Source organism: Montipora capricornis, chromosome 6 (assembly GCF_036669925.1).
Source record: "Montipora capricornis isolate CH-2021 chromosome 6, ASM3666992v2, whole genome shotgun sequence".
Classification (NCBI taxonomy): domain Eukaryota; kingdom Metazoa; phylum Cnidaria; class Anthozoa; order Scleractinia; family Acroporidae; genus Montipora; species Montipora capricornis.
Genome location: NC_090888.1, coordinates 15,113,432 through 15,139,405, shown reverse-complemented (window position 1 = coordinate 15,139,405; position 25,974 = coordinate 15,113,432). Strand labels below are relative to the sequence as shown.

At 38.3% G+C, this 25,974-nt stretch overlaps 2 long non-coding RNA genes across 2 annotated transcripts; both read right to left on the bottom strand.

The window, feature by feature from the left end:
- Window positions 1–7,207: 7,207 nt before the first annotated feature.
- On the bottom strand, window positions 7,208–25,278 carry LOC138051610 (uncharacterized). Its single transcript, XR_011132852.1, has 4 exons — window positions 24,911–25,278; window positions 23,523–23,609; window positions 10,835–10,900; window positions 7,208–7,285 (listed from the first exon to the last, which is right to left on the bottom strand). It is a non-coding gene; the product is annotated as an uncharacterized lncRNA (long non-coding RNA).
- LOC138054679 (uncharacterized) lies at window positions 15,559–18,493 on the bottom strand. Its single transcript, XR_011133335.1, has 2 exons — window positions 17,330–18,493; window positions 15,559–16,618 (listed from the first exon to the last, which is right to left on the bottom strand). It is a non-coding gene; the product is annotated as an uncharacterized lncRNA (long non-coding RNA).
- Window positions 25,279–25,974: the final 696 nt, after the last annotated feature.

Sequence of the window (25,974 nt, the reverse complement as noted above, 5' to 3'; positions counted from 1 at the left end):
CCGTAACCACAAGTCGAACATGCTGAAGAAAAAAAGAACTTGTGAATTGGCTATCCACTATAATAACTCTGAACATGAAATTTCACAAATCAATTTCATCATTATCGAACAAATTAGGTCTTTTGAAAATTCTTTACATCTTGAACAGTTGTTACTCACTAGGGAGGCCTATTGGACTGCGCAATTATTTACCCTTAATCCTCATGGTCTTAATAAAAGGCGGGAATGTAGATCGAAACACCGCATTAATTACTACAATTGAGTAGTTGTGAGTTGGCATTTTCCCAATACGATGCATTTTTATCGATATGTCACCTATAGTCTTTCATTTGTTTTTGATTGTTAAATCTATGTCACCTTGGAGTTTAGACCTTTGTTATAGTTCTTTATTTGTCTTTGATTGTCCAATCCATGTCACCTTTTAGCTTTGACCTTTGTTTTGTTTCCTTAATTTCAATATTTCTGCTCTGTATATATAAGCTGCTGTTTTTGTGATTTGCACTCATTGTAAATAGTTTTTTTAGTTTTTAATTTTTAACCTGAAGAAGGCCGAACGGCCGAAACGTCGTATTAAACTTCGTCCAGAACAGTCAAGAGTTTGTCTCTTCGTCGCTTTTCCTTACGTATACTTAACTACAAATTCGCGTCGAGACATTGTATCCTGTGGATCCTCTTACTGGGAGTTCATCGTTAGGTCAACCAACCGTACACTGCCTTTATATATATATATATATATATAGCGCAAGTAGGGGGTTCCAGTTAGCTGCAGAGTGCTCGATACGTCAAGTAGAGCGAATATAACGCGCAAGTACGAGCCCGCCAAGCAAAACAGCAAACGGAAAAGGAACCGTCAACGCAATATCCTCTGGTTCAATCCACCATACAACCTGCAAGTCAAGACCAACATCGGAAAAAAATTCATCTACCTGATCAAGAAACACTTCCACAAAGGCCACAAGCTTCATAAAATTCTAAACACGAACACAATCAAGCTTAGCTACTGCTGCACAACCAACATGACAGGCATTATCAGGCAACACAATGCAAAAGTATTAAACGCCACGAAAACACCTAACGAAGCGCGGCTATGCAATTGCAGAAACAAGCAATCATGCCCCTTAGACGGCAAATGTCTATCATCGTCTATAGTCTATAGAGCCGAAGTGACAAGCGACAACAACACCAAGATCTACTACGGAGCGTCAGAGGGAGAATTTAAAACCCGATACAACAATCACACCAAATCCTTCAGGCATAAAAAGTACTGCAGTGAGACGGAGTTATCGAGGCATATCTGGAGTCTAAAGGACAATAACATCAATTACACGCTACGCTGGGCAATAGAGTCTTTCGCCTCACCATACAAATGTGGATCAAAGAGATGCGACCTGTGCCTTACAGAAAAGTTGTACATAATAAAAGCAGATACGCGCCACCTACTGAACAAAAGAAACGAGTTAATTTCTAAATGCAGACACAAGAACAAATACCTTTTGTCGAACTTAAAATAGCACGCTCCCCTAGAGTATTAGAATGGTCTTTAAATGAGTTAGAATGCAAATGTAAGATCTGTAGACTGATGATTGTCCAAACATGAAACTTGAAGTCGCTACGCTGTGAAGTTGTCTTTCTTCTAAACGTTATATATATACATAAATTGAAAGATTAAAGAGGACGCATCGATTCTCTGTTACTCTGAGTTTCGCGCCCAAGCGCTCGTCAGACAGAACATATATATATATATACTTGATTTAAGTATATATATATATATATATACTTGATATATATACTTGATTTAAGTATATATATATATATATGACTTTACACAAGTGTAGGTTTCACTAGTAACCATCGTTTAATGCTACAGAACTGTTTCGTATGGTATGTAAGTACCACACTCATCAGGCAATTTTAACGACTGAACTGTTGAAATTGGAAAGCTGGCGGTTAAATACGGAAATTTGAATGGTTGCTATAGTAAATGCGTTACATTTTAGCAGCTGCTAGGTAACAAAACATGACATAAGGGGATTCTATGTCGGTATTTTAAATTTACGTTACTCTAAAGTTCCGGAGTACATATCTGTTTCTGTGGGGACATGAACTTGCTAATTCGTTTCTTCTGTTAAGGCTACACAGTTCTTTCTTACACATGATTATGAATTTTTCATTCAGACAAAGACTACATTTCTTGCTAATATTGCTGTAGGTCTACATTTTTTAAGAATTTTCCATTTAATTTGAAACGGCTTCTTTGCATCTTGTAAGAGCCAAACATGTTTGGAAAGCTCTGTCTCATTTCTTCTGTTTGAATGTCGAAAGGATGTTTTGTGATTCCTGTAGCGTTCCTTGAAGTTTGTGGCTAGTCCAACGTAGGTTTCAGTTGTTGTCTCGGTGGTGACTGTTGCTTGATAAATTACATTAGTTTGAAGGCATTTTCCTTCGAGTGGGCATTCAGGCTTTTTTCTACAATTGCAGGTGTCAGGGTGCGGTGTTGGTGTATTTTTTGGTGTATTTGCATCTGAAAGAACGTGTTTGTTGTGTGACGATATGATGGATTTCATGTTTGGCATACATGAGTAGCTTAGCTTGAGTGTGTGTCTGTTGAAAATCTTGTAGAGCGGATGGTTGTTCTGGAAGCATTTTTCGACGATGTGTAGCAATTTTCTATCAAGCTTGGTTCTAACGCTTGAATCGAAAGGGGGATTGTACCACGTAATGTCCCTTTTCCTCTTTCTTTTGTTTTTCGGAGCGGGCTCTGGATTGTATGTTAGTTTGTGGTCATATCCACTTTCTTTGAGTGCGTGTTGATAAGGGTCAATCGATTCGTCGAATACTTCTTTGCTGGATGAAATGTTAGTTAGTGTTTTGTTGATGTTGAGTGGTATGTTTTTCAGTAATGCTGGGGGGTGGTTGCTTTGCCGGTGGACGTACGATAGTTTGTTGTTAGGCTTCATGTATGGTTTGTAGCTTCCATCTGTAAGGTCGAAGGTTACGTCAAGGAAGTGGACGATTTTTTTGTTGGCATCGATTGTGATCTTTAGGCCATTTGATTTGAACAGATTGCTGACTTCTTTTTTGGTTTTTTCAATTTCTTTTGGGGTGGCTTTGCAGACTGCAAGACCATCGTCACGGTACAATCCAACTTCATCTTTGAATTTAGATGCGATCAGGGAGAGCATGTAAGTTCCTACGTTTCTGCTCCGTCGTATGAGCCCATTGTAACATCAAACATGTCGTTTGTGTTCCTCTTGGTCCATGGAGAGTTTTGGTGGTTCATTCAAAGAAAGTGGATATGACCACAAACTAACATACAATCCAGAGCCCGCTCCGAAAAACAAAAGAAAGAGGAAAAGGGACATTACGTGGTACAATCCCCCTTTCGATTCAAGCGTTAAAACCAAGCTTGGTAGAAAATTGCTACACATCGTCGAAAAATGCTTCCAGAACAACCATCCGCTCTACAAGATTTTCAACAGACACACACTCAAGCTAAGCTACTCATGTATGCCAAACATGAAATCCATCATATCGTCACACAACAAACACGTTCTTTCAGATGCAAATACACCAACACCGCAACCTGACACCTGCAATTGTAGAAAAAAGCCTGAATGCCCACTCGAAGGAAAATGCCTTCAAACTAATGTAATTTATCAAGCAACAGTCACCACCGAGACAACAACTGAAACCTACGTTGGACTAGCCACAAACTTCAAGGAACGCTACAGGAATCACAAAACATCCTTTCGACATTCAAACAGAAGAAATGAGACAGAGCTTTCCAAACATGTTTGGCACTTACAAGATGCAAAGAAGCCGTTTCAAATTAAATGGAAAATTCTTAAAAAATGAATACAATACAGCAATATTAGCAAGAAATGTAGTCTTTGTCTGAATGAAAAATTCATAATCATGTGTAAGAAAGAACTGTGTAGCCTTAACAGAAGAAACGAATTAGCAAGTTCATGCCCCCACAGAAACCGATATGTACTCCGGAACTTTAGAGTAACGTAAATTTAAAATACCGACATAGAATCCCCTTATATCATGTTTTGTTACCTAGCAGCTGCTAAAATGTAACGCATTTACTATAGCAACCATTCAAATTTCCGTATTTAACTGCCAGCTTTCCAATTTCAACAGTTCAGTCGTTAAAATTGCCTGATGAGTGTGGTACTTACATACCATACGAAACAGTTCTGTAGCATTAAACGATGGTTACTCGTGAAACCTAAACTTGTGTAAAGTCATAGTTATTGCTCCTCAATCGATTGAGTTGAGCGCTCTACGAAATACGTTCTACTCGAGAAAAGAAATTATATATATATATATATATATATATATATATATATATATTCTTTAAGTTAAAGAAGAAAAGAGAAGTATTATATTATATTAGAATATATTAACATGGAATAACATGAACTATTGATATCTCTGGGAAATCCGTGAAATCCGTATTTTCCGTAATCACCAAAATTGTTTACCTGTGGTGTGAATAACTTTTTGGCATGCACGGAAACGGTAGATTTTCCGGATATCCCGGACACAAGGCTCTTCTCTGGTTCAGCTTGAGTTCTGTCAACGGTCGTTCCTTAATAACATTGATTTCAGTCCAATGACTTTTTGGCATGCACGGAAAAAACGGATTTTCCGGATTTCCCGGACACAAGCTTCTTCCCTGGTTCGGCTTGAGTTTTATCAGCGGTCATTCCTTAATGCCTTTTATTTCATTCATTCATTCATTATTATTATTATTATTATTATTATTATTATTATTATTATTATTATTATTAGATTTCATTCTAAGAACTTTTCGGCAGGCACGGAAAAGGCAGATTTTCCGGATTTCCCGGACACAAGGCTCTTGCCTGGTTCGGCTTGAGTTTTATCAGCGGTCATTCCTTAATGCCTTTGATTTCATTCATTATTATTATTATTATTATTATTATTATTATTATTATTATCATTATCAGATTTCATTCTAAGAACTTTTCGGCATGCACGGAAAAGGTGGATTTTCCGGATTTCCCGGACACAAGGCCTTTCAATGGTTCGGCTTGAGTGTTATCAGTGGTCATTCCTTAATAACATTGATTTCAATCCAATGACTTTTTGGCATGTACAGAAAACGCAGGTATTCCGGATTTCCCGGGCACAAGTTTCTTTTCTGGTTCGGCTTGAGTTCTATCAGCAGTCAAGCCTTCATGTTACGATTTTAGTCAAACAGCTTTCGGCATGCACAGAAAACGTGGATTTTCTAGATCTCCCGAACACGTGGTGCTTCACTCGTTTAGCTTAATTTTTGGGCTCATCCTCAGTGTAAAAACCTGTGAAACTCACAGATGACGTAACACAAAGGAAACAAAAGAGCAAAAAAACATCAAACAATAACCTAACCCTACCACGAGCTAACAAAACAAAGAAAGAGTTTCACAGGTTTTTACATCGAGGTAAACCCAATTTTTGCAGCAGTGAAGCAGAAATGCACTAGATATATTTTAGTCAAACAAATTTTCAACATACGCAGAAAAGGACGGTTTTTGCGGACACAGTTACTTGCAAGTTGCTTGTTAGGACGAATAGTGTAACTCATTTTAATTGATGACAGAAATTTGCTCTTTTGCATCGATGTCATCTTCGTTGCCAGAGATCTGATAACTTTTCAATATCCAGTAACACGTTGCTAAGATTACAAGCATGTGTCACTGAGCCTGATCTCAGTGACGTAAACAAAGGAGGAAGGATTGCCATAAGCAACATCCTAAATGCATTCCTGTTAAAATTTAGTCCTAAATCACTGCACAAAATGTGTCAGGTTTCCCGGTTGTTTCTGTGAATTATTGTCAACAAAGAGAGCTTTTTTCCGGAAAATGATTGGATTTTTACCAAGAACATATCTTAGAATCAGGAACACAGACAACACAAGGCAGTAATCATATTTTCTTCAAAGGTAAATGTGTATAAATAAATTTCAATTTGTTTTGTGCCACGAAAATTCATTCTGCAGCAACCATCACCCGTAAAATTGACTGTGTAACAGGTGTTATACGGGTTAGGGTCCCTAATGACAGCCCTGGCTGCTACTGTCAAAGGGAACGATAAATTTACAGTTCTAAACTGCAACTTGATCCCTCTGCACCTAAACGATTTAAGGGATTAAAAAAAAATACTGCTCAAAAGGGCCTACCCCCTCGGAAAAAAAAAAAAAAGATTATATATGCAGAAAATTTTGCTCATATTATGCGTTTGATAAACATGCTTTGATTATGCGGAAATTTAAACAATTTATAAAACTAATAATTAGATCCATCCAATGTATTTACACGCTTAATTGTATGGCAAATCAGGACTTGAAGTTGTGACCAATACAGTCGCATTTGCGACTGAATTTTTTCCCATTGCGTTTAAAGTATCTGGAGGAATCGCCAATTACCGTTGAAATAAAAGGCTTAGCAGTTGACATTTTGCCACACCTTTTGCTAAAAATAAAGATAGCGATAAATAGTTTTTTTCTTGTCATGGATTTTGTTTGAATTTGGAAAAATGGAGCAAAGTTGTAAGGTGGTTAGACTGTGATCCATTCCCTTGATCTCTCACCATGTTAAGCGATTTTTAACACACATTGCGGGCTCCTATTTTCTCTACGATTACAAATGGTACATACACCCCGGTAAATTAGAAGCAACTAAATTTTCACATGGATTGTCACAAAATTGCAACCAGATTTATATTTTTTTAATTTCAAGCCCAGGGTATGTTATGAAATTATAATTTATAACACGGTTTCACTAGTGCCCAGGCTCAATTGCTGAACATTGTGTGGAAACTGCTTGTAAACCACCTTTCATCTTGTGAACGAAATGGCATGTTTTCTTTCAATGTTCAAGAAAATAAGCATTTCAAAACAGTCAACCTCTTTGGCTTTTATGTTTGCGAGGACAGTAAGCAGCTGCTTTATCACTGATATCAGGCATTTCTTCTGTTTTTAATGCGGAAAGTATCGTAATTATGCTGAGGATGCGTATTTTAGGGAATTACGCAGATCCACATCGCCGCTTCCTGTTAGATGGCACACTTAAAAGATTATTTGCGATATTTGTTGGTATTGTACATCTTATAATAATAAGTGTCTTTTGGAAGAACACCACATACATGTACATGTAACGTTTACCATGTAGACTACAAAGTCTTGCATACTTACTGTACATACCTGCAATAACTCTTCAACTTATAATTCAGAAAGGTCTGGAAATCACATCTTTCGTCAAAACGTTTCCTCCTTTCAAGAAAACAAAACCAAAAATAAGCAGTGAGAGATTTGACCATCACTACAGCAGAGACAAGATCTCGAGATACTTGGATTTCCTACGGGTGGTGCTAATATTGATAAAGAAATATTTTTGCGCGGTTCAAAACTATGCAGAGAAAGCAGAACTTAGCAAGTGCTAAGAAAATTGGGGATAAACACGCATTTTTCAGAGATAATTAAGCTTCAATTTGGAAAAGAATGCCATACATTGTATTTTAAAGCTTTTTACAAATATTGTTGATTAATTATCTTCGAAAAATGCGTGGTTACCCCCCAATTTTCTTTTTGGATTTCAATAACAATTTTAATGTTAAGATCTGCTTTTCCTGCAAATTCAGTACACCACGCAAAAATACCATTGTGTAAGTAGGCACCGTCCTTAACCTTTCAATTTGAGGCTCCCTAAAGTTTCTGGGCCATGCACAAGCTGGGCACTAGTATGGTGCATACATGTAAAGAATGAATCGCATGTTTTTCTGATTTTGTGACATTATCGAGACCAAATCTGTAAAATTAACTGCTAATTTTCTCGCGTTCCCTTTGGTATTTTTTTTTTCCATTGGTTTAGTTCTAACCACATACAGTTCCTATCAAATACCCTATAATTATTTGTTAAAATCTCTCAGAGCTAATGAAATATATTTAGAAAAATTACAAAAAACAGAATATTGACTAAACCCTCTGAACGACCTTGACTTTTTACCACTTCCAAATGTTTCCTCCTTTCAAGAAAACAAAACCAAAAATAAGCAGTGAGAGATTTGACCATCACTACAGCAGAGACAAGATCTCGAGATACTTGGATTTCCTACGGGTGGTGCTAATATTGATAAAGAAATATTTTTGCGCGGTTCAAAACTATGCAGAGAAAGCAGAACTTAGCAAGTGCTAAGAAAATTGGGGATAAACACGCATTTTTCAGAGATAATTAAGCTTCAATTTGGAAAAGAATGCCATACATTGTATTTTAAAGCTTTTTACAAATATTGTTGATTAATTATCTTCGAAAAATGCGTGGTTACCCCCCAATTTTCTTTTTGGATTTCAATAACAATTTTAATGTTAAGATCTGCTTTTCCTGCAAATTCAGTACACCACGCAAAAATACCATTGTGTAAGTAGGCACCGTCCTTAACCTTTCAATTTGAGGCTCCCTAAAGTTTCTGGGCCATGCACAAGCTGGGCACTAGTATGGTGCATACATGTAAAGAATGAATCGCATGTTTTTCTGATTTTGTGACATTATCGAGACCAAATCTGTAAAATTAACTGCTAATTTTCTCGCGTTCCCTTTGGTATTTTTTTTTTCCATTGGTTTAGTTCTAACCACATACAGTTCCTATCAAATACCCTATAATTATTTGTTAAAATCTCTCAGAGCTAATGAAATATATTTAGAAAAATTACAAAAAACAGAATATTGACTAAACCCTCTGAACGACCTTGACTTTTTACCACTTCAAAATGTCAGGCAATATCATTTTTATTATGTGGCAAAGAATACAAAAATTTCAGCACAGGAAAGTATAAAATAGGAATTTTTCTGCCTCTTATTAGATGTGACGTTTCCGTAATAATGGCCATAATCCAAAACTTGACAACCAGAAAATAAGCCTTATAATATCGGTACCCATACTGGTAAAACTCTACAGGGAACTTTTAAGAAAAACTGAATAGGTTTCCTTTTGTAACTCGCGCCCTGTAGAGCGGGTATTATCTAGGGAGCCACCTTAAGTTGCACATCTAATACAAAAGTTCAGTAGGAATTGCTGTACCCCTGAGAGCTACAAAGAAAAAAATCTACACAGGTGTAGTTCAATAAAATTAAAGAAAGGCCATGTACATCACACAGTATTCATCTGTTTGTTATCTGCACAAGAATGGAATTTTCAATTTTACATAAGAAATGGTTTGCAGCCAGCCAAGCACGAAATACAGTGATGTCAAGCTCTGGAGATCTAAACTCTGGAGAACTTTTTTATCCAGATCCCAACACCACCCCCCCCCCCCTCCCCCCTCCACGATCAACTGCCCCACTTCTTGCCATTTGCCCACTTCCTCCTCTCCCCCCAAAAAATGCACCCACCCACCTCCTAAAAAAAGTTTCCAAATAATATCCACAGGGTGGCAATGATTTGCGGGAAATCAGGCCACTTACATCTACATGTTCCAGCAAGTGCTCGGCAAAGTCCTATTGACTTGTGGCTGTTTTTGCTTGGCCTCATACACCACAAGCCTTTTTAGAGACATTACGCCAAGCCGGCCAAGAAAGAACATAATCACAGAGGACAGCCACAACACCGGGAATTTCATCCCCTACTCTTCTCGAATAGTGTGTGGGTTCTTTAAGGTCTCACAGAGAACTTATAAACATGGAAGATATTTGTGAGACGGGACCTACGGTTTATAGTCCTTATCCGAGAAGACTTGAAAGTATAACCATTTGCGGATGTAATTACAAATGTAGCACTTTCTCCTCAGTCACTTTAAGACCCTGAGTGTTGGTCCGGCCGGAGTCGAACTCACGACCTCCTGCATGGCGGCCCGGTGATCAACCAACTGAGCGACCGGTGCACATCGAAAATTTTTATTGGTTAAACAGAGAATGATCCAATATCCTGAAGATAATCAGTTATATGTCCATGATAACAAACAAAGGCAAAGCTTTAAGAAATGGTGAAATAAGTTTTAAAAAGTTGAAATTCTTTTAACTTCAGGATGCAATTTGAGCCTACAATGCATCAAAGCCTCTTCTATCCGGGAGATTGATGACCCTTTCAGGACACCGAGAAATTTGTTCTATATCCAGGAGACTCCTGTATAATCCCGGAGAGTTGGCATAATTGGAAATACTCCAGGGGCTGGTTGCTTGAAGCCTGGTCAGCGCTAACCGTTGGTTAAGAGGTATCAAAACCTATAGGTTTCATGCTGGTATTTAACGCTGGTTAGTGTTAACAATGCTTTGAGCAACTGGGCCAGGTGCTTAAATATATAATAAAACGTTTAGGACCTACATGGGGATGTATTGTAAATCGATATGCAAGATCGTGATTCTCCTGTGTTTCCAGAAAGGCAATTTCCCTAGAATGATTGCATTCCCCTAATGCACATCTTGACCCTTTTATGTCTAAATAATCTTTCATTAAACCTTTGTTGATTATTGCCCAAGAGGCAGTGCCGCGGGCCATTGATTACCATGGCTCGCAGCCATGGCTAGCACATGGTACTCACTCGACATGTTTATCATGATAAGTGAGCAAATTGTTGATTGTTTTTTTTGAAAGTACATGTAAATAGCCTGAAATAGCCTAAACACCTCTAGACATCTTGGTACTCAATACAAATAGCTATGGTATTTACATTCAATGTTGAGTAAATCTTTCAGTTTTGTGTGGGGTTTTGCTAAATTTTCTGAATTGTGCGTTATTGTGCAGGTTTGACCGAATTGTGCGGTCACTCACCAGCGTACCCCGTAAGAAGGCCTGACAAAATGGTACACACTCTCAGACTGGTACATACCTGCAATAACTCTTTAATTTACTTCAAAAGATCTGGGTATCACATCTTGAGTTAAGAAGTTTCCTCCTTTCAAGAAAATGAAACCAAAAATACACGTAAACAACTATGTATAGCAGAGACAAGAATGCATTGCATGAACTTTACAATAATGCTCTTTATTTGTCCCTCCAAATTGAATAAGCATTGTTTCCAGTTTCTCTTGGGACTTACCCAAGGAAGCAGCCTATTTTGTGAGTTAATTGCACAGTCATCTAATTTAAAAGTTGACTAATAAATGCTTTTAAAATACTGGTACTATATCACCAAGAACCATCAAGAACGTGGTTGATGGTAAAAGGCAACATTTATAAGTAGTCAGTGTTTCTGTTGCTGTTGTTATTGTATATAGGTACAAAAAAGGCAAAATTGCTGCCTTTTTAAATTTGATGTGCATACAATGTAATGTTTGCATCCCCAAACATGGTCACGATTTTGATAGAGTTGTAAGGGCTACAGTTTGAGTTGACTTGAGGGCCTTAAGATGCCAAATCTTGGTGGGAAAATGCAGCCGTCACATGTACATGTACAATTGTTGCATTTGCATAAGTGAATGTGAATGAGGGTGTGGTTTTTTGTTGTTGTTGTTGTTGTTGTTTTTTTTTTTTTTTTTTTTTTGGGAAAATCCAAAAAGCAAATTCTTGAATCCAAAAACAGATTTTGCGTTTTTTGCGAAATCCAAAAACGGATCATGAATCCCAAGTATCCACACCCGAAGATGATACATGTACATGTACATGTACTTCGGCACAAAATTTAATCTAAATCCAGATTTTTGAGATTCATCACTTCAGGGTGACAGTTTCGCCCCAAATGCTTTTCTCGCGCCATTTTTACCATAAGATCGAAGACAAGAATAGGTTTCTGCAAATTTCACACCAGAAATAATACACTAAAAGTTTCTTGACAGCAATAAATATAATATTGTTAGCACCTTTCCTACCGCTAAAAATACCCTTTGTAATCGGTTGCATGTTTTTCGTCATTTCTGTTTATCGATCGCTTTTAAGGTATTTTTAGTTAGTGGCATTTTCATTGAAGAATTTCTTCAAAACAAACCAGTTAATGTTGTTACTTGCGAACAACAACACAGAACACAATATGTGGGCCAAGTTGGGCAGGGAATATGCCGGCAAGGCTCGGATGAAACCACCGACCGGATGGACTGGATGAGGGGCCTCGGCACATGTCGCCACACCAAGGGGGTACCTCATGCCTGTGCTGCAAGGAGGGCATGGTGGCTAGCATAATGTCCTGGGGCCAAGTTAACCCAGTTCAGCAGTAGAACAACATGCCCCCTCCCTGACAGGGCTTCAGCCCGGGGCTTCAGCACAGGGCTGAAGGGGTGCCACAGGCAGAAATTCCCTGCCCAAAACCCGAGTAACGCCAGGGGTACCCTGTGCTGAGGCTGATCTTGAAGACCCCTTCTCTACAAAACTACAAGAAGAAAGAGGAGCAAGGCACTTGATGGCCCATGGGGAGGAGAAAGACCGATTGACAAATATGGGGGAGTGGGGTGGAGAGATTCGGGCCTGCTTGATAAAGTCCTAATATGATTTAATTATCAATCCTTTTTTTTTTAAGAAAAAAGCAGTGAAAGTAGAATCTTAAAATATGAACTACAAACAAGGATAGACCCTGTAGTGTCCAAGTCCCAAGACACAGCAAGTTTGTCAAGTGGTTGTATGAGTAAACAAACAACAAACAAAGTTAGAGTTTATACGTCAGGACAAGAAGCTGGATTCTGCGGCACAAGTAAGTTTGTTTCCTTTGGCGTCAAGAAGCAGCTCTGCTCTGGCAGGCATCAGATTTCTAATGACCAAGGAGTTAATCAGCCAATCAGGTAGCACAACACACCAGCTGTGGATGCAGCTCCAATGCGAAAGCTGTGAGAGGCGTAGTGGTGCTGTTTACTAATGATGTGTGTAGGAGAGCTTGCAAATTACTAGTAAGGGAGGACAGGGAGGGAGAACGTCCATCTGCAAACTGGAAGAGGGGCTGGGTAGGTCCTTGTGTTGATATTTGAAGCATGTAGTCTCTCAGGGTGGTGACAGCGCAGACCATTGACTTTCATTGAGCAATAATGAGCGAGGAATTAAACTTCTATGCGCACCATAAATCAGCAGTCAAAGATCAAACACTAAAAGAACCATTGGAGGAATTAAACTTGTATCACCACTATACATTGTGGCAGTCAAACATAAAGCACTAAAATAACAATCAAAGGAATAATTATTTTAACTTCTAAAGCTACAATAAATTCAGCCGTCAAATTACATGTAAGACCAAACACTAAAATAACAATCCGAGGAATAAAAACTCCTATGGACACAAGAAATTCAGCAGTCAAAGATCAAACACTGAAATAACAAACAAAACTTCTAAGGCCACAAGAGATTCTCAGCAGTCAAACAGCAAAGACTAAAATAACAAGCAGAGGGATTATAAACACAAAAGCAGAGGAATTTTTAAAAAAACTTTTAAGGCCACAATAGATCCACAAGGCAAAGATCAAAACACTAAAATACATGTAGCAATCCAAGGAATAAAAACTCCTATGGACACAAGAAATTCAGCGGTCAAAGATCAAACACTGAAATAACAAACAAAACTTCTAAGGCCACAAGAGATTCAGCAGTCAAAGATCAAAGACTAAAATAATAACCAGAGGGATTAAACACACAAGCAGAGGAATTATTTTAACCTCTAAGGTCACAATACATGTAGATCCACAAGGCAAAGATACAAACACTAAAATAACAATCAGAGGAATTTAACTTGTAAGGCCACAACAAATCAGAACTTAAAGGTCAAACACTAAAACAACAATCGGAGAAATTAATTTTTTTTTTATGACCACAATAAAATCAGCAGTCAAAGATCCAACCCGAAAATAACACTCAAAGGAATTAAACTGGTAAGGCCACAATAAATTCTGGACTCAGAGGTCAAACACTAAAATAACAATCTGAGGAATTATTTTCTTTGGCCACAACAAATTCAGCAGTAAAATACCAAACAGTAAAATAACAGGCAGAGGAGTTAAACATCTAAGGCCACACTACAAAAAGAAGTTATCAGGCCTTCTGATAGGGTGCGATTAAAAAATGCAAATTATGCGATTTGTGCGATTAAAAAGGCCAATTATGCGATAAATAATGTAAATTATTTCTCAGCAATTTTAAGCTTGTTTTATAAGGTTTCAGGTTAAGAAAAACACTTTTTTGCTGCCCTAAAGACATTGTGAACACAAAGGAACAGTAATTACGTATCTCGATCGACATTAGTTGGGATAAATAAAAAAAATGAGGTCTTCTCCACGTTAAAAGTTGAAAGGACGCAGCTGACATGCCAAATGAATGATCAAGGTGCTTGTCAACCACGAACTTCCGAAGATGGTCAATCACAATAGGGCCTTACCCCCATTTATACGAGAGAAAATAAGCCGCGGGTTTCTCTGGCCACGGCTTACAGAACACTCGAATGTTCACCCCGTATAAATAAATGGTACAAAATCTACGTTCACGTCTTTTTCAAGCCGCGGCTTATATTGACCTGGGAATATATATTCGTATAAATAGTTCCTTTTGCGTATTTTGTACACCGTGGCCAGAGTAAGCCGCGGCTTATTTTCTCTCGTATAAAAGGCCCTAATATTGCACGACCAGAAAAACATCAGTCCATCGTCCACGTGGAGCGTTTCTTGCTCGATCGTGAGCTGTGAGATTGGGCGGAAGGTGGGAACTTCCTTCTTCGTCGAAGAAAAAGCGAGCGTTTTCACAACAAACTTATCCATGAGTAAGATTTTATCAGTTTTCAACGAAAGAAACTACATCTTGCCGAAAAACTTACAACTTCGCTTATTTTTCACAAATCTCTTCTCTTAGAGAAGGCAACTGTGTCATTTCAGTGGTGTGTATATAAGGGCGTGTTTGTGTTGCACCAATCGAAGGAGACTCGTACCAGGTCCCCGACATGAAAAATAAAGCCTTGAACTTCGAATGTTTACGAAATCGAAGGTGACAAAGGTTTTTTAGCCTTTTTCCAAGATAAATCATCTTAAAAATGGCGTATTTATGCAGGAATTTGTAAGAAACGTGTTGCTTTATGTTTAATTTTATGAATTTTGTGCGCCCTTTTGTGAATTATGCGATTTTTCGTGAATTGTGCGATCGGATGCGATTTGAGGCCGATTGTGCGAAATCGCACCATCGCGTAATATCAGAAGGCCTGGTTACTTAATTTAAGAGAAAACACTACTTAAATTTGCGTCAGATAGGTAAGGACCACCTTCCTTAAAACAGGGTAAACTAGACAACCTTATTTTAGGGAATTGCTGTCTTGAATTAAGGGACTATTTGTTAATAATTTAAGTAACTGTTTTTCTTAAAACAAGGTACACTAAAATCCTTATATTAAGGAATACAATCTAAAATCAAGAACTTGTTGTTCAACTTTTAAGGAGCCATATCTCTTAAATCAAAACATTCTGATATCCCTATTTTAGGATAAACACTCTTCAATCAAGACACTGTCCCTTACTTTTTTGGAACCACCACCCACAAAGCAAGAGCCAATTCCTCAACGTTTAAGGAGCCATCTTCCTTAAAACAGGACAATTTGATATGCTTGTGGTTAATTAAGATACCACGCTAATTAACTCTAAAAATACAAACAACATTCCTCAAACAGTAAATTAATGCCTTTAATTGAGAACAACATTACATTTTCTTTGGTTTAAGAGCAAAAGTTGAATACCTATTATTATTATTATTATTAAGAGCAAAAGTTTGATACATATTATTAAGAAAACCAACATTTGTAAAATGTTAACACAGTTCAACCCTTCACTCCCTTAGAGGTAATTAAACCTTGCAAAGGTAAATTAAAATCAACAGGTATGATTAAAGTAAATACCTCCAAAAACTGAACATTTCTCTAGCTAAATTGCAACAGGAACAGAGCATTACAGCAACCCAGGAACCAAAAATATTTCAAAGACACGTTTTGGGTCTGTTTTACAACATTTTATTTACCGGTAAGTCTTTGGTTGGTTTCTATGTACTTTCAGACCCTAGTTAAGTTTACCAATTCCAGAATAGGAACACCTTTTTTACCTTTAATTTGCTAGTTTATTGCACTGAGAAAATATTTCAAAAAAAAGTATTCTGTAGTATATTTTCGAGATGTACTAGCAAATGACACTGCAAAAAAACTCTTACTAAAACACTCAAGTAAGCGAGAAGTTCTGACACTAACACCTGTTTTATTGGCCACACCAAGAGAAAGGGTGACAAAAAAGTGTTGCCTTTTCCTGATCCTACTGCATACACTCTCAAATTCCTTGAAAACAGACATGTTTACATCAAAAAAACTTAAATCCAACATAGTGTAACGATACATGTAGCAGTAGCTGCAAGCTCTTAATATAGACAGTTATTTTACTTGCAAGGAAGCTCCAATTCTGCTAGGCGAGAAGCAAACTAAGAGGCCTTTTAGACAGAAAGTGATGAAAAATATGCTCCTGTAGAAAGAGAAAAACTCCCTTCGCAGGGCCCGGATAATCTAGGTGGAAAACATAATAAATTCCTACTAAACAAATCACAGCCCTGGCCAAGCCATCGTTATCCAACACTTCCAAGAACTCATCCTTGTTGTTTCCATCAAAAGCACCTGATGCCCAGGAGAAACCAAAAGAAATGGTGATGAAGATGGTGCTCTCTCTTTTGATGCCTCGTGAGATTCATCCTGTAAAAAATATAACAAAACAAAAAAGATTGGTTTTGAGATGGAAAAAGGGCTCATGTAATGTGTATACCAGCAATAAAGCAATGATCACAATAAAGATCTGGAAATTTTGTACACGACAGTTGGTGTGATCTAACTGCTTTGTTTCTCTCACAGTTTATCTTTGACTTACTGTATATAGTAAAGTGCAATTTAATACAAAAAAAAAAACACACCTCATCAATAATAAAAATATATTAAATGCAGCTACACAAGAAATACAAACACGTATAACAACAATTTCATGGTTAAAAAGGAAGAGCACTTTCCTCAACAAACACAATAAAATGTTTCTCTGCATCTGCAATGGCTATATTCTTTAACTTGAACAGTTTTGGAAGGCATTTTAATGACAAAATTTCCTTATTATCAGAATCTAAAAGAATCATGAAAAATTATGTTCCTTGTTATACCAAATAATTATACAGTACTGATGGGTATTTTCAATATTGAGAGACTGTAAGAATTAACCCATGTACAAATATACCCCCATTTAAAGATATCCTGTGAGTAAAACCAGCCTGATTGCATAATTAGTTAACTATTTAGCCAGTAAGCCAATTGCAATTTTCCATGCCTGACAAATTTGAGACTTGGAAGTGTGAAAACTTGCAAATTTTAAGGACAGTGAGGCATGAAATCAAATATTATCTGCGTATAATTAACGCTTACCTTTTCAGTTGAGTCGCTGTAAGCATTTCCTTGTTTTGAATTGGCATTTAAAGAGCAAAACAGCTGAAAATCATCAACACATTGCGCCGTTCATTCAAACGCCTGGAAGACAGTCCGCCTTGAATAAAAACCGCCGAAATATGTTGACTGCTGACCAAAACGAAAACGGCTCAGTAGTTTCCAGTATCTCGTCTCTTTCTTATAATCCAAGATGGCGGAAGGAGATCAACGTCTCTGATATGCACGTGAATTGCTTAGCACACTATAGTCCAGCTTTTTGAAGAATAGCAATGAAGGAAGTCAACCTCCTGTGACATCTTTTGCAAATTTAACCAAGGTTTCTCTTAGAAGGATGTCGAAAAAGGTCAATCAATGTTTCATTACTAAACCGCGTCGGTCACGTTTAGTTTGTCCATCGCACATGCAAATAGTCTATTCTTCATTTCAATCGGCGACACAGAAAATATCTTTTGCTTTATTCTTCAGAGCGTGGATTCTATGCAAGAACTCGTTTGTTTTTGCTGTCTTTTTAAATTTTATCGCGTGCGACTTGTGAGAATAAATATTATTCGCAGCGCGCACGTTTACTTGAGGTTTTCACAAACAATTTTGCTTCAGTTGATGAAAATGCTCGAAGCTCTAAACGTAACTGTGAATACGACTGGTGAAAGAAACTGGCTTTTGATAAAAAGAATACCGATTCAAACAGTATGCAAATTTCAGTCGAGAAGTTCACACGGCGTGATGATTGAGAGTTGTGTTGGTTGATTTACATCTCAATGTGTAAAAACATCTTAACTAGCTTTATTCTTAGCTTGAGCGAGTGGATTCCATAAAAGACATTTAAAAAGCGTCATAAAGAGCAACTATTCTCAAATTAAGAATAAGGCTCTTAAATTAAACCAGATATTTGTAACTTAAGCGACCCATGTTGTCAAATAAGAAGCACCTTCTTAATTCAAGAGTTACAATAGGGAGATATGTTCTTAAAATAAGTTCGCTTTTTCTACAGCAACCTTAAATTGGAATTTTCATCCTCAAATCAAGTACTATGCCTTAATATAAGTATTAATGTTTCAAAAGAAGAAGCATATTCTTAAATGAAGGGTAGGCATACTACTTGATTTAAGAATTAGTTACTAAAAATAAGTAACTTCTTTTTGTAGTGCACGAAAAATTCTGAAGTCAAAGATCAAACACTTAACTAACAAGTGGAGGATTTAAACTGCTATCACCACAATAAATTCAGCAGTCAAAGATCAAACGGTTGTCCAGGGTTATCGAACGTCGGCATTTGGCGATCGGGGCGGACCAGGTGATGGTGTGTTCAGGTCCCAATGCCAGTGCTAGATCTTTGTTAAGCTTTGGATACCAGAGCATTCTCGTTCCCAGAGCTGCCATCCTCTTGGCCAGCGCCTCGGATCGAGAGCTCTGGCTAGCCAGAGCTCTCGATCCGAGGCGCTGGCCAAGAGGATCGCAGCTCTGGGAACGAGAATGATACCAGAGTGTCTTGTTTGCTTGACGTCATCGCCGCCATGTTGATGCACGAAAGCAGAAGATCTCTCAGTACAGTGTAGCTAACTTTTGTTCGTCCACCGAAAGTGGTATACATGTACATTGTATTTCTCCATTGTTATTGGTGTCTCTAGAGGTTGTGTGAAAATGTCCTATAGGGAGTGACGAACAACAATATACCGGATGGATCAGTGTTTGAGTTTTGCATTGGCGGGAAGTCGACCACCTTGCATGATTTCGTGGAAACCGAAACATGCAGAATCGACTCGAGGAACAGGAAAGTGGGAAATCATTTCGGCTTTGCCGCCAGTTATGGGCAGATAGAGAACGTGAAGACGAAGAGAAAGAACTTCTGTCGACAGTGAAGTGAGATTTTCCCGACGATGATGGCGAGAGCCTGTGGCCTTTGAATTGCCACGCAGAAACACAATAATAAAATTTGTAAACAGTAAAGGTACTCCTTACAGAAAACTAAAGAGATCACAGAATAACCTCTGAAAATAGGACTTACTCCACACATCAGAGGCAGAAATGAAATAACCTGCGATCAGGCTCTATTTTAGTTTCGCCACAGGCGGCCCAGAGTCGGAAGGTAAACAATTATAAGGATTTGTATGGGAATCTTGATAACAGACTGAAAAAGATATTTACCCGCAAAAGTTCTCAATAAAAAAGCCGTACTTTATTGTCATGGTGAATTTCTTGCTTTTTGTGTGGTTTTTTGCCTGATTGAATGCGATTTAAGCGACTTCTCAAATTCCCGAGTCGTCACTCTTCCCTAAATAAAGGAAAGGCTGGCAACTCATTTCTAACTTACCTCAGATCTCGCCGAAAAAATTCACACTTCCCCGCCATCAGTCACGCTCAAACTCCGGCGATGGCTACACGGATAAATTTACTTCCCCTTGACCAAGTTTCAAGGTCCAGCGAGCATCCATTGCTGAGAAACTGCGAAAAATATTCAAATTTTCAAACTCCTTCGAGGCTCGCTAACAACCAATTTTGACACGGCTGGTCAACGGTTCACCGAGCCTCCATACGGTGAGCGCAAACCTACGCAAGTGTACCCATAGTTGGGCAGAGCAAAACAAATCCCAGACTCGTCCCCAAATACCTGCCTGGGGTCATGTTCGAGTTTCTAAATCGGCGAACGATATTAAAAGTTCCACACTGAAACCTTAAACACAGCTCCCATCGCTTTGGTTGCCCCACCGCATGTTATAAATCCGGATTTTCATCGAACTCCGTAAGTACTGAAGCTGTTTGGATGGAGTTTGAAACGCAGTCGAAGGTATTTACTAGTGTATGAAACACAATCCTGTTCTCCATCCGTCCACACATCACATTATCATGACTGCCGAAGAAATTCATATGAAAAGGTCGCTGCACCTTTTCAGCCTTTTGGACACATTTTTCTGTTGAGAGTCCAGGGAAAATGCCATCGTTGAAATCATCTGTGCTTTGTTTTTGCGCTTCCAGTTGCGTTGAAATGTTCAAAATTATATATTTCTCACACCGGTGCATCAAGCGATATCGATCGAAAACCAACAATTATTACTCGGAATACCTGAAAGGTATCCGAGTTTCAATCTCGCTTGTCTGTTCTTTGGACAGTAGAAATTACGGTGCGGTGATTTCTTTGGCTCAAAGCAATTCACTTAACAAAACTATACTTTTTCCAACAACAACAAAAAGACAGCCGTGGTGTCGAGTGTCATCGGACGAGGGGATTTTTGCACACGCGAGGCCTCAAACAGCTTCAGCACTTACGGAGTTCGATGAAAATCCGGATTTATAACATGCGGTGGGGCAACCAAAGCGATGGGAGCTGTGTTTAAGGTTTCAGTGTGGAACTTTTAATATCGTTCGCCGATTTAGAAACATGAACATGACCCCAGGCAGGTATTTGGGGACGAGTCTGGGATTTGTTTTGCTCTGCCCAACTATGGGTACACTTGCGTAGGTTTGCGCTCACCGTATGGAGGCTCGGTGAACCGTTGACCAGCCGTGTCAAAATTGGTTGTTAGCGAGCCTCGAAGGAGTTTGAAAATTTGAATATTTTTCGCAGTTTCTCAGCAATGGATGCTCGCTGGACCTTGAAACTTGGTCAAGGGGAAGTAAATTTATCCGTGTAGCCATCGCCGGAGTTTGAGCGTGACTGATGGCGGGGAAGTGTGAATTTTTTCGGCGAGATCTGAGGTAAGTTAGAAATGAGTTGCCAGCCTTTCCTTTATTTAGGGAAGAGTGACGACTCGGGAATTTGAGAAGTCGCTTAAATCGCATTCAATCAGGCAAAAAACCACACAAAAAGCAAGAAATTCACCATGACAATAAAGTACGGCTTTTTTATTGAGAACTTTTGCGGGTAAATATCTTTTTCAGTCTGTTATCAAGATTCCCATACAAATCCTTATAATTGTTTACCTTCCGACTCTGGGCCGCCTGTGGTTACAGTTGGCTTTAATTTAAGAAAAACAAAAAGCATGGGGAATGTTTTCGACGACTATATTGCGGCAAAGGCCGGTGTAATTCTCCCTCCGAACTTCACTGAATATGCAATCTTTTAAGCTTGACATCTTAATTTGTAATTGAGATAACCTAGCATTTTGTCGTTGAACGGTTTGGCAATAGATTTTTAAAGAAAAAAAAAGAGAAATACATTATTCCTTTAACGTATTTGCCCATGAAGGTTTCTTTGGTGATTTTTTCGGGTAATATCTTCAGTTGCAGTGTATTTCTAGAATTGCGCGCAGTAAAATCATGATAACTGATAAGTTTGGCTGTTAATTTTTTGATGGAGTACGGACAGTAAGATGAACTCGCAAAGTTTATTTTATTGTTGTACAATTGATCTTTCTGGAAACATGCCATTTTAGTTTCTGGAGTGCGAGTTTAAAGTTAAATCAACTGGAAATGTTATGAAGTGTGCAAACAAACCGTGTCATGTACAGTAAATAAATAAAGCGCGCCGTTTGATACACAGATATTCAAAACATGCATTCGTGTAACTTGCGATTTTATCAGCATCTCCTCCTGTTGATATATATGTCCCTTGTCTCATCCAGGAAACCAATATGCATCGGCTTTCATTGCCATTTGAAACTGAGAACCAGATATTTAGCTTTCAAAACAGCAGGGAAGTTTGTGCCAAAGTACTTTCAACCCCATGGCCACAGAGCTCGACAACGGAATCGCTAATTTCACTCGTTCCAGAGATTCAAACCCGATTCTGGACAAGTTATGAGATGTTTCAGATGGCATATCTCCATTTATACAAATAAAATCAAGTTGCACCGTCCACGGCATTGTAAGAACAAAAGGGAGCAAATTTTTTCGTACACTTATGGCGGATTAGTCTCGAGGACTTCGCGAGAGCTCCGCGCAATCACGATGGCATTTTCACTTCCGGCGTTTCAACAGCCAATCAGATCACGAGTTTGGTCGGCCAAAATTTGGCCGACCGTCCGGAATTCTTGAGAGACTTTTGGTCAGGCCCAATTTTAGCGAACGACGACATAAGAGAACATATGGGCGAAGCTAAACATGGGCCTGATCGCAGGTTAGAAATGAAATGCCTTCGCATTACAGGACATGTGGCTCCAAAGAGGCCACCATGTGAAAGGAGCAGGACATGGAGACCAAGGGATCAGAGTTTATCGTTCGTAAACATTAACTTTAATTTTATACTAAAATATCATTTACCGTAAAGACTTGTGTATAAGCCGCACCTTTTTGCTTAAGTCTTGGGCCAAAAATCATGCGGCTTATACACAGGACCATTGCTTTTAGAGGGAGTAAACTGGCTTGTAGGGGTCACAAATTGAACTGAAAACCTTCAGTAACTAAACATTAAACCTACTGAAACCTGCTGTTGATCACTGCTTACAGTGGTTAGTAGTAGTGGCTCCCAAAGGAGCAGTTTGTTTGCATCTTCAGGTTCAAAACCCGAATCTTGCTCGCAAGCAGTTCTTTCAAGCGTTTCATGTCCAGACTTCCCTTGTTAAATGACTGCGTGGTTACCAAGCAAATGTTTTGCATCGTTCTCCTGCGCTTTTTTCGTGCAAATTCTATCGTTTTCATTTCAACTGTGGGCTTCAGCAATGAAGACAACTATTGTCAGTCACAGGGAATAAGGAAATTGATTATAAAGAAACTTTTAAAAGGTATTTTCAGAGTTGATTAACTTATTAATGTTGCTGCACAACATTAGATTTTGTGCGAACAAACGACCAACTTTTTTTACACGATTGCTTTTTTGGAGTTCTTATTTTTTCCAAAATCATGCTTGAAAGTTGGGGGTGCGGCTTATACACGAGTGTGGCTTATACATGAGTCTTTACGGTAACTGCAAATCTTTTTTTGTTTTTAAAATGGCACGAAACTCTGGGTTTGCTTGTCTGCTTGTTTGCGCTTTTTTGACGCTGAATGATCCATTGATCTACACTGTAAGAACACAAACACGTTTTTAAATTTTCCCAAAAAAACACACCCTGCATTTGTCAAATAATTGCTGTACGTCAATAAGTAAAATTCAACATAAGATGAATGAATAAGTTAGAAAGCAAGAATTCACTGGTGGCACAAACTTGTGATTTAAAACATTAAGAAAGAGATTTGGTGATGGTTTTTAAAGAAAAGTGTGAAAAACGTTGAGAAAAATTAATACTGATAAATTCACCTAAATTCTCAGCTGTAAGAATTAACCTTCAGTTGGTGGCACTGCCGCCTTCTTCTCAATCCTTTTCTTTCAATTGCCAAAGCAACCCTAAAAAATAAATATTTATTGACATGCAAGTCTAACTCAAGACAAGAATACAATGTATCATTTAGATGAAGTTTAGTAGTACTTCTGGAATTGTACTGTCTCTTGGCAGTTTTTGAAACAAGCCCAGCCATGCATTTACATTTCCTTTTACTATTAATTCCCCTTTCTCCGTACAAAGGCATATTTTATCATAATATTTCTCAAATTGGGAAGACAATTGGTTAAAACAATGGTGAAGGCAGCCTGTCTCGAACAACAACATATTTTCACGCAGATTCATTTTAAAAAATACACACCTACAGAAGTTGTCAAAATTTATTAGTTAAATACCTTACCTTGCACAAAATGTAGTGGATGTTTTATTCTATCGGGAACGATAATTAATCTGCGCACATCAAGCTTTTGAAGGCCTTTACAGTCAAGCTATGTCACCCGTGACCAGTTGTTTTGAAATTTGAACCAAGTATTCAAATCTACCAACCAGTTTTGAACTTTGCTCTCGCGGAGATTCTGAATTCCAGTGGATATTTTTCTTTGATGTACATAAAAAAATAGTTAGCCATGAACTTTCGTTTTATTGTAAAATAAAAGGTGTTTGAAAAGAGAAAACTCTTTGATGTGTTTGATGAATTATTGTTCAGTTATTGTGCATTTTTCGCAGCAACTTTCAGAAAAATCTTCAAGATTCCATTCAAATCTCGGAAGCTCTAAAGAGGAATTCGAATGTTCATTCACTCTTGTGGATACTCATGAGCACGCGTGACATAGCTTGACTGCAAAACGAAAATGAAAATGAAATTGAAAGGGATATTTTCAAAGTTGCACTCAACCATCATCCATATCATCGATGCATCATGAATCACGCGATACTAAATCACTGTGAAATGTTTCACCTCTTGTAAACAAGGCCATGGTAAAGTAATCTCCAAACAGATAATTAATCCACAAAGCAAACTGTGGCCCAAGAAAACTCAACAGTACTTAATTAAAGGCGACCAAGGAGAGATCTTATCCCCCGGTGAAGAATATGAACATTGCGCACTTGGCCTGAGTGCGATTCAGAAACTGTACGTTAGCTCCCCAGCTGGGTGAAATAATTCCGCCTTTTTCTGCAATCAGCTGTTATTGCAAAAATATGTATAATTACAAGGAAATCTGTAATACAAACTTGATTACCACAGATCAAATCTAACTTGTAGCTTAAAATAGCGTAGCACAAAATTGCCGGATACTCAATAGATACTCGGCTCTATGGCTGAATCATTTAGTTTATGCATTACATTAACTATAAGAAAACAAACCTTCATCAAGCTACAACTTCTCACGAAAAAATCAACGTCCAAGCTCCTTTCTCGAGCTCTGTAACACGCTTGTGGAATCAACAGGAAGATTCAAGCCGCATCCAGACAGTGGGTGGATGACGTCAAAGAAGGAGCTTTTCAGCTGGGGTAGGGTGAGAAGGCGGAAAGATTTTACAAAGTAATGGAGTAGACCTTTTTGTGACGGAGAAATTTCTATTTCGATGATCTTTACTTGTCTCATAGTATTTTCCTTCATTTTAAAGCGACATTGGCAAGGAAGGATAAATCGTTATGGATCGCCTTCATTCTTCCCCTTCTATCTCTGCCAAGGTATTTTGATATTTTGTGATCATTCTGTTGTGACACACATCACCAGATCATGTGAACATCGCGTGAAAACAATTACCTGGTGACAAAATTTACTAACTGCAGAATTTTGAAGCTGCTCCTCTGAAGTCTATGAAGTGGTTGGATACGAGGATACGCAGTCGAAAAGACCATCCCTCCAAAGTAATAGTTTAAGTATATTCTGAAGTGGATACACGCAGTCGAAAAGACCACCCCTCCCCACGTAATCTTCCAAGTATATTCTGAAGTGGATACGCAGATACACAACCGAAAAGACTACCTCTCTCAAGTAATCTTCTAAGTATATTCTGAAGCTAAAAATGTAAACGAATGCTTAGGCCTAACCACTGAAACAAGCGCTTAGGCTTCATTTTTAAACGAGGGCTATATTCAATGCATCAGTCAATTCCAACTGCGACCCGGGGGCCGGGCATTAGCCAATCCCGAGGGCACCCCCGCGCTTTTGACACCCACGTGGTTTATATCTCTAAAAGACATGGAGAATTTCCCTGTCAAGATCAGCGCTTTGTGGAGAATTCTTAGGGTGGGTTCGATTGACCGTATTCCGGAATAAGAATACATTGAATATAGAAACCTTCGTTTTTACGGAGATTCACATTAAAATTGTCAAACACCCGCTAAAACGCTATTTTCAACACATTTTTATTATCCCTGCAGCTTTGAAACAAGCGCTTAGGCTTAATCAGGCTGTAAAC